Source organism: Carlito syrichta, unplaced genomic scaffold, assembly GCF_000164805.1.
Source record: "Carlito syrichta isolate Samal-C Ts95f unplaced genomic scaffold, Tarsius_syrichta-2.0.1 Scaffold147036, whole genome shotgun sequence".
Taxonomy (NCBI): Eukaryota; Metazoa; Chordata; class Mammalia; order Primates; family Tarsiidae; genus Carlito; species Carlito syrichta.
Genome location: NW_007091132.1, coordinates 34,356 through 42,838, shown reverse-complemented (window position 1 = coordinate 42,838; position 8,483 = coordinate 34,356).

Below are 8,483 nucleotides of genomic sequence, written 5' to 3'. Positions count from 1 at the left end.
TTATTGTAGAGATGAGTTCTCGCTGCCCAGGCGGGTCTCGAACCCGCGGGCTCAGGCAATTCACTCACCTCAGCCGCCCAAAGGCGCAGGATTACAGGCTGAGCCACCGAGCCCGGCTCGAGAGTATTATTAAATACTATTCTCTAGCAAAAACTTAGAAACAACCTAAATGTCCATTAGTAGTCAAATGGCCAAATAAAGTATATTCTCACATTGGAATGCTATATAGCAGTTAAAAGGGAAAAAAAAAAAAACTAGAGCTGTGTATATCACAACGCATATATTTCAAATCACATGTTGAAAGAAAACAACAAATTTCACAATGGCATAAAGTGCCATTCATGAGAAACAAAATTTACAAGCGATATTTTTTTTTGTTTTTTAACAATGACAATGCAGTAATTGTCATGAGTAAGGCATTCCTCTAAGAACTTGACCGACATTAACTCACGTAATTTTCAAAGCAGCCCTGTGAAGGAAGCCTTAATGTGACAGCATTTCTAGAACTGAGGAAATTAAGGCTCAGAAGGGGAAAGTCACTTCTCCAAGGCCTCACAGCTTGTGGAAGGAGGCACCTGGCTTAACCTTGCTTTCCAAGGTTGCCCATGGTCTCCACTCCCAACCGCACAGGGAGATGTTGGCTCCGGGGGATTTAGGAAATGCCTGAGAAAGATGCTGCCACGGTTGGGCCACAGCTCGACTCTCCATCTCTAGGGGACGCTACTCACAAGCCAAGGACCATGCCCTTGCCTTCTCCAATCACAGGCCTTCTAGGAGAGTCAATGTCTCCTTCCTTTTGTGAGGAGCAGTGGGACACCTGGCAGCTCCCTACACTCCGGAAGAAACGATGTCATCCGTTCTAGGGCTCTATGTATGCGGTTAGTAACTATGGCAGGCCGCGGGGACCTCGATTTCTGTTCTCTTACTGTGTACTGTGTACTCTGCTTCCAGAACACTGAACTTGGAGTCAGAAAGGCTCGGGTTAGGTCCTGGTTCCACCACTTAAAAGCTGGTGGTGGTGTTGGAAGAGCTACCCAGACTCCAGGATAAAGAAGGTTGACTGAACACATCTTCCTCAAAACTAGCCCACTAGAACCACAGTGGAGAAGAAGGGAGCAAGCCAGACAGGGGAGCCAGTTGTCTTCGTGTTCATTTTAAATAGGAGTCTTCCATTATCTCTTACCAGACGAACGTTTAATGAGTGATAAGTGCCTAGCTCGGTTGGAAAAAAAGGGATGTAAGTGTAGATAGGAGCTTTGAGACCTACATACCTGAAATAAAAGCAAAAATTAAAGATGTTGGTGTGGTTTTGCTTAATGGTGTACAGAAGAGTATTGTTACTTTAAAATTCCAGGATAAAAGAACAGTGAGGACGAAAGTAACCAGAAAAAGAAACATTTGCTGGGTGCTCCAGTCTGAATGTTTGTGTCTTTCCCCCAAAAATTTATATGTTGAAATCCTAAGGCAACGGTATGAGGAGGTGGGGTCTTTCAGTGGTAATTAGATCAGGACAAAGCCCCATGAATAAGATTAGTGTCCTTAGAGAAGAGGCCCAAGAGACCTCTCGCCCCCTCTACCATAAGAGGACACACTAGAAGGCTCCCTGGCCTATTAACCAGGAAACCCTCACCCAACAGCAAATCTGCCAGCACCTTGAACTTGGACTTCCCAGCTTCCAGAAGTGTGACAAATAAATTTCTGTTGTTTATAAGCCACTTCATCTACAGTATTTAAGTAGAGCAGCCTGAACAAACAAAGACACTGGATCCTAAGGGATTTGATAGCAGTGTGGAAAGGGCAAGTTATTTCAGGTAAAGAAAATACAAGAAGTAGGAGCACAACCAGCAGCTGGATGGGTGAGGAGATGAACTCGTGGTGCTGGAGAGCAAGCACCCCGTACTGCCTCTTTATGACCTGGACATCTACCCACCCACTCGCCAGCACCTGGCAATGTACAGGTCTTAGCTAATGTGATTCAAAATGTAACTCAAGACCAGGAACCACATTTGGGGCGATGCTGCAGAAGGTCTTAGAAGCCAAGGAGAGGGTCAGGCACGGTGGCTCAGCCTGTAAGGCCAGCACTTTTGGTGACTGAGGCAAGGGGTTCAAGACCAGCCTGGGCAATTTGGTGACACCTCGTCTCTACAATAAATCACAAAAAATTAGCTGGGAGTAGTGGCGAGCATCTGTAGTTCCAGCTACTTGGAAGGCTGAGGAGGAAGGATCACCTAAGCCCTGCAGGTCAAGGCTGCAGTGGCTGTGAGCGTGTCACTGTACTCCAGCCTGGGCGACAGGGTGAGACTCCGGCTCAAAAAAAAAAAAAAACCAAGGAGAGGCATTTGGACCTCATACTTGAAATGAGTAAACATGTGTCATGTCAATTTGGAATGGGTGGTGTCCTGTGGCTACAAAATGGTCTTTGGGGAAAGTCAGTCCACAGGATAGACAAGGGACAGGAAAGTCTCAGGCTCGTGTTATTATAAAAGGAATTGGCCCTGGAGACACCTCCTGTGGATTATACACAAGTGGAAAGGAGCGAGAAATCCACTCAAGACAGCGACCACATCAGCCAAAATGAAAACAGTTGCGTGCATCCATCGTCAAACACTTAAGCCGATATTTCTCCCACTAGAATGAACGGAAGCAAGCTGACCACATTGAAAGAACTGCCAAAACATTCATCTAATACGAATCTCCCCTTGGAAGGAAAAACCGATGATTTAAAAAATTGTAAATCTTCATTTATTGTAGAAATACTCTACATTTTCCAGATCATCTTGGTTCCGAGATTACTGATGACAATATAGTTGTATACCAATTGACCTGTCCTTAATGTGACTGTTATAATAAAGATAGCCTTATACAGAACTTGAATCAATGTATTTAATATTTCTGACTGTGCCATCCGATCTTTACATCATTTATCATGGAGAAAATGTGCGCCTAGAAAATCTCTCTTTGTAACATGTTTCCCACTTGACACATTTGCAAAACCACCGTTGTCTCTTCTGAGTTAAGTCAAGATAGCCCAGATTCCTCTGTTTAGGTATTAAGTGTCATCCTCTCTACTCCTGGAAGTTCTTTCCTCCAAGGAGATTCGCACATCCAGCCTGTGAGCGCTTCTTCTCATTCTGTTTACATTGTCTGGGCATCTTTCTCACACAAGGCACCTTATCTGTCACAGGCCTTAGCACAAATCCATGGCATGGAGGCTCTGCCCAGAACTACTTCAAAGCCTGACAGAAAAAGTAGGAGAGGCTGGTGTGTTGTACTATTTCTCCTTAGGCAGACCCTGCTCACCTGCTCAAGGGTTTTAAGACATAAAATTGCTTTATTTCTGCTTAGTCTAACCAACGACTCATGCTTTAATCTTAAAGCACAAGCATAAACCAACTTTCAGGCCTTAGATTTCAGCTAAAAGCTTCACTTGAAATCATTAGAAGTTGGAGAAACTTATTTGGATTGAAAGGCTCACTCATAGCATGCAAGTAATTCTGAGAACCTTAGACTCTTGTCCTGTACTTGGTTGGAGGCCAGTCTCGGCTGTGTTTTGATGGCCCATTGACCTTGAACTGACCTGTTCCTTCCTTTTGTTTCCTCAACTGGTAGAAATTCTTTTCACAAGTTTCTCTCTTTCATTAGTATTTTCCTACCTTCTCAATTTCCATTTTTTCTTTATATTTTACTTTCTGAGTTGTTTGTCCTCAGTGAAAATACTTTCTTCCTAACACTCATGAGGAAGTTTTAAGTGTGATTCCAAAATTAAGCCAAAAAAGGCACAAATTGATCAAATATAACTTTAAAATATCAGTTAAATTGTCCTGAATCAAGACAGTTCTTTACATAATCACCACATAGTAATCACCATACACGCTCACATACACATACTCCACAAACACTAGTGTGCAACACACTTTATGTAAAGCAGATATAGTCTCCATTCTAGAAGCACTGGCCTAATTAGGGGAGCAAAAATAAAACATTCTACACATTTGTGGCAGTTCTATATCTCAATATATATTTTTCTTGCAAACTGAGATATGTAAGAAGTTCAACTTTATTTTCTTTAACTCATTTATTTTTTCTTTCAAGCCACTATTACATCAGAATAGTAAAGCGAAATCTCATTCTGCCCTTTGTTGTGTCAAGGTTTGGGTGGAGGTAGAGGGGTCATGCCAACATGTCCATAAGTGGACAGTCCACCAGGCTTCAGTGTCATCTTGTAACCAAGTACCCCATCTCAATGCATTTTAAAAGATTATTTTTTTCTCTCCCTTTCCCCACCAGGTATTCCCTTGCATGTGTTCACTTGTCTAATTATGTGCTTGCTTAGAAGTTCTAGGGACTAATCTTGAAGCAAACTGGACAGCAGTGGGATTCTCCCCGACCTGAAGATCACCTCAAGACTGCCTTTAATCTGCAACTCTGAGATGGTGCCAGCACAGAGAGCAGATAGGGTAATAACACAAGATGGCCACCAGAAGAAGCCATGTAGACCAACATCCACTGTACTCTCACATGCTCCCCACTAGTTTCCCTTTTTAAACCCCTACACTCAGCCCCACACTTAAAATGTCCTCATGAATGTTGAAAAGAAAGCATTTTCACTGAGGACAAACAACTCAGAAAGTAAAATATAAAGAAAAAATGGAAATTGAGAAGGTAGGAAGATACTAATGAAACAAAGGAACTCGTGAGGCATGAACCTGGTCATTTCCCATCTACTGCCTTTTGGAATGAAGTTACTCTCCTTCCACAATCTCTGGTCATTCATATTTGGCTTTGGGCAGCAAGTGGCCAAAGTCGTGGCCACCCAGACATCTACTTCCTTGTGTATTGTCCTGCTTGGTCCTTGATCTCTGACCTCCACAGGTCATCACACAGCTAGCTCCCTTTCAATCCACTTGTTTCTTCCAGTTTGAGGTTCTTTTACTACTCTGAGACCTTTTGTGGATACCCAAGAATCATTCTGCTGTTTTCATGACACGCCAAAGTGCAAGAAACTCCTTGCAGCTAAGAACTATCCTGTAGCCATTTCGTCTCTGGGCTCTGGTGACAGGGAGGGCAGGCAACACAAATTCTCACTGCTCTCTGACACACACGCTTGGCTGGGGTTTTGCTGTTGCCCCAAACCCTGATCAGAGAAGCAGAGACAGGACTTTCCTTTCTGGAACCCACCAACATCGGTGCTCTCAGCGCTCTCTGTCACTTTTACTCTGTTCCTATTAAGAAAACGCTTGTTCTTGTGTTTTTTCTAAAAATAGCTAAAAGTGAAGCCCAAATTAGAGTGCTATTTCGATTCCAATCACACATTTAAAAGAAAAATACAATTGGTGTATTGTAAACTATCAATCTTGCATTATGCTGCAAATAAAATCTTATGCTAATATCTAAACTTGCAATACAAAAAGTTGGGGGAATCCGCTTAGTCATCTTTCAGGGGCTAAACAGTTTTCCAAGATACTTTTAAAGGTTGTCTGACCAAAAGCTTGAAGATCATTTACTCTAGAAATTCAAAGAAATGATTCATTCTGAATGAAAGTTCGGGAGGACTTGCATTTGAGATGGGTCTTGAAAAGGGAGTCAGACGTGGCAGGTTGTGTATAACTAGGGAGAGGAAGTCCTGAGAGCTGCCCTTCAGAGTCTCAGAGGAATACAAAATACTGGGGCATTTAGGAATCTTGAGTGGCCAGTGCAGTGTGCGTGGCACCTGGACGGTCAGGTTTTGTCACACTGAGGAGCCCAGACTTGCTCCTTGGGCAAAAAAGGAAAAATGAACATACCTGATCAAGATGGGTAACACTTGGCTGACACTGAGAGGACACCAGTTAAAATTTCTGGAAGAGGAAACTTCTTCCTTTGGGTACTGGCCAGGCAGTGCTGGGGGCACATCCGGACCCCTCCCTTGCCCTGGCACTTTCTTCCCCCTGTTCCTTGTACCATCCAGACATGCTGACAACAGCAAGGGCTCAATCCACTCTGTTTGAAAAAAATCCATATTATCTGTCCCCAAGACTGGGTCTTTCACTCTGCAAATATTCCCTTGGGCCACCTTCCAGCCTGCTTACGCCTCTGTCGTAACTGCAGTGAAGTCTGTTTCCTCTCTTCCCCCAGCACACGCCAAACTCTCTCGCTTGCCTCTCACTCTCAAAAAGAATAAAAGAAAAAGAAAAAGCAATTAAAGTCAAATCAAACCCGGCCACACTTTATTTCATGCACATTTAAACCACACCTGCTCCAAGTTAAAGTTCAAATCTTTGTATGTTTCTGGCTTCTGGTGGTTCATTTAACAAATATTCTTGATTGCATGCTTACTACTGCCAGGGACTGAGCTCTGTACTGAGAACTTAAGAGCTGTTAAGACAGTTTCAGTCATGGAGAGGTCTGTGGTCCCGTGGACAGCGCTGGTGACAAGTGCAATCACAGCAAGGAGCTGGGCAGGTGAGATGCAGAGGCTGGAGGTGGAGACGCGGGGGACTCAGCCCAGTTTAAAAGAAGAGAAGAGGATTCCAGAAAGAGGAAACTATAGTGCAGAAGCCTTGAGCAGGGGAGCGGCTAAACTGCAGGAGGGCACAGGTCTGTTTCCTGAGATCCTGAGCAGTGCTTCCTGGGTTTCCCCGTGAGGTGCTAGGGCTCCTCTTATATGTGGACAGCCCCAAATTCATTCTGGCAATTTCCCTGCTCCAAACGTCAAAAGAACTTAGAGTTTCACCATGAGACAAACCAATCCTCATATTCTGGAAACACTCTGTCTTCAGGTCACTCCGTTTCCTGCGTCATGAATAACACACATATATGTGCACTATGTGAAATCAACTCGCACACCCAAAAATGGGATGAAAATGTCAGTGAATCAGCATCATTAACAAAAAGCTTAGCTGTACAAAAAAGAATAGGGTCTGAGATTCCAAAAATATTGGATCCGCCCTCCCTTCTCTGACTCTGTGACCTACAGTAAAATCTAAATCTTCCTGCAGTGTGTCTTGTCGCTTTTTTCTCTGCATCCTTTGGAGAAACGTTTGTGCTCGACCATACACACCCACCCACATGCAGGTACCTATAGATAGGTTGTGCAAATATGGGGATATGTTTAAATTTTTGAATGTACATGGCAGGTCTCTGGGTGATCAGTACACCATTCTATTAATTTTTGTGAATGTTTGAGAATTTTCGTAATAAAAAATAAGGAGGCAGAATTTCCATCCTCTGGCCAGTCTTCAACCTGTGATCTGTGACATGCCTTCCATGTAGCACACCCTTTCAGGTCTCATGCAATTTTATACTACAGCTTCCTCCAGTGTCAAAATCTATCTCCTTAGCATTGGGTGTGTTTATGTCAACCTCTTACCTTTCTAAGAAGCATTCGCATCTTATCTCTAGGTGTGTCATAAAGGTTTGTGTCCTCTTAAATGGATTTCAAGATGAGCAAATGAGACAGGAATGGAGGGAGAGGGGTGGGATCTTCTCAGACCCCATAAAGGATATCACAGAGGCTATGTCTACTCTTTCTACACTCACGTTTGGACAGCGTAGTGTCTCTCTTGAAGACACATGTCTCAAATGAGTTCTGCTTTAAGTTGGCTGCTGTTCTGAGACCTGTCACCTCTCTAGATCACTCGATGGTTCCTTTGTGAAATAAGGCCATGGTACTGGTGGATTATTTGAGCAGTTCACCTGGGCTACATATGAACTATGCAGACTCCTAGGCCCACTTCCTACTCTACATGGTCAATAATATGAGAATTCCTGAACTGGTGACTTCTAGGATTCCCATGAGCCGTGATACACCGCAAGTTTATGACAAGTGTGGGCTATGAGCAAAGCATCTCTCTTGCCTTGGGTCCCTCCTCACCCACTCGCAAGCCGTCCTGCCAGGTCCATTCCTCGCTTCTTGATCTGGATCTCACCCTTTACAGGGGTACATCCTGGACTCTGCTCACTCCTGACTTTAAAGCAAGAGAGTTCAGGAGAAAGGGGGTTGGGACAGATGGTCTAAAGCCCAGAAGCATTTCCTTGGTCCTTCTCTAAAATAACAAAATTGCTATGCTTCAATTTTAAACAATTGCCTTAAAAGCAAAATTGCTCTTTTTTCTCTCATTGCATTAAAATATATTTTATCAGGTAAACTTCCTCAACTATGGTTTAAGATATATTTTCTGCTGTTCTGAATGTTCCTTTTTGAAACGTGCTTTTTGAGAAAAGCTTTGTAAAAGCTCACTTCAGTCTAAAAATATAAAGACTTTCCTTTAGGAAGTCACCGCTCCCTTCCCCTCACATATTTGAGGAAATGCTGCATATCTAACTGTAATCACGCTTAAAAAAAAAAAAAGGAAACTCCGCCACAAAACAAATCCCCTACCAATGTTTTCACGGGAGCCAATTACAACTCATGCCAGGGCCACGTGAGGGGGGCGAGGCGTTGCCCTTCCCCGGGTCATGCTCGCCTTCCGTCTTCCGCAGGTGGGATGGTAAGTCAGTCTACA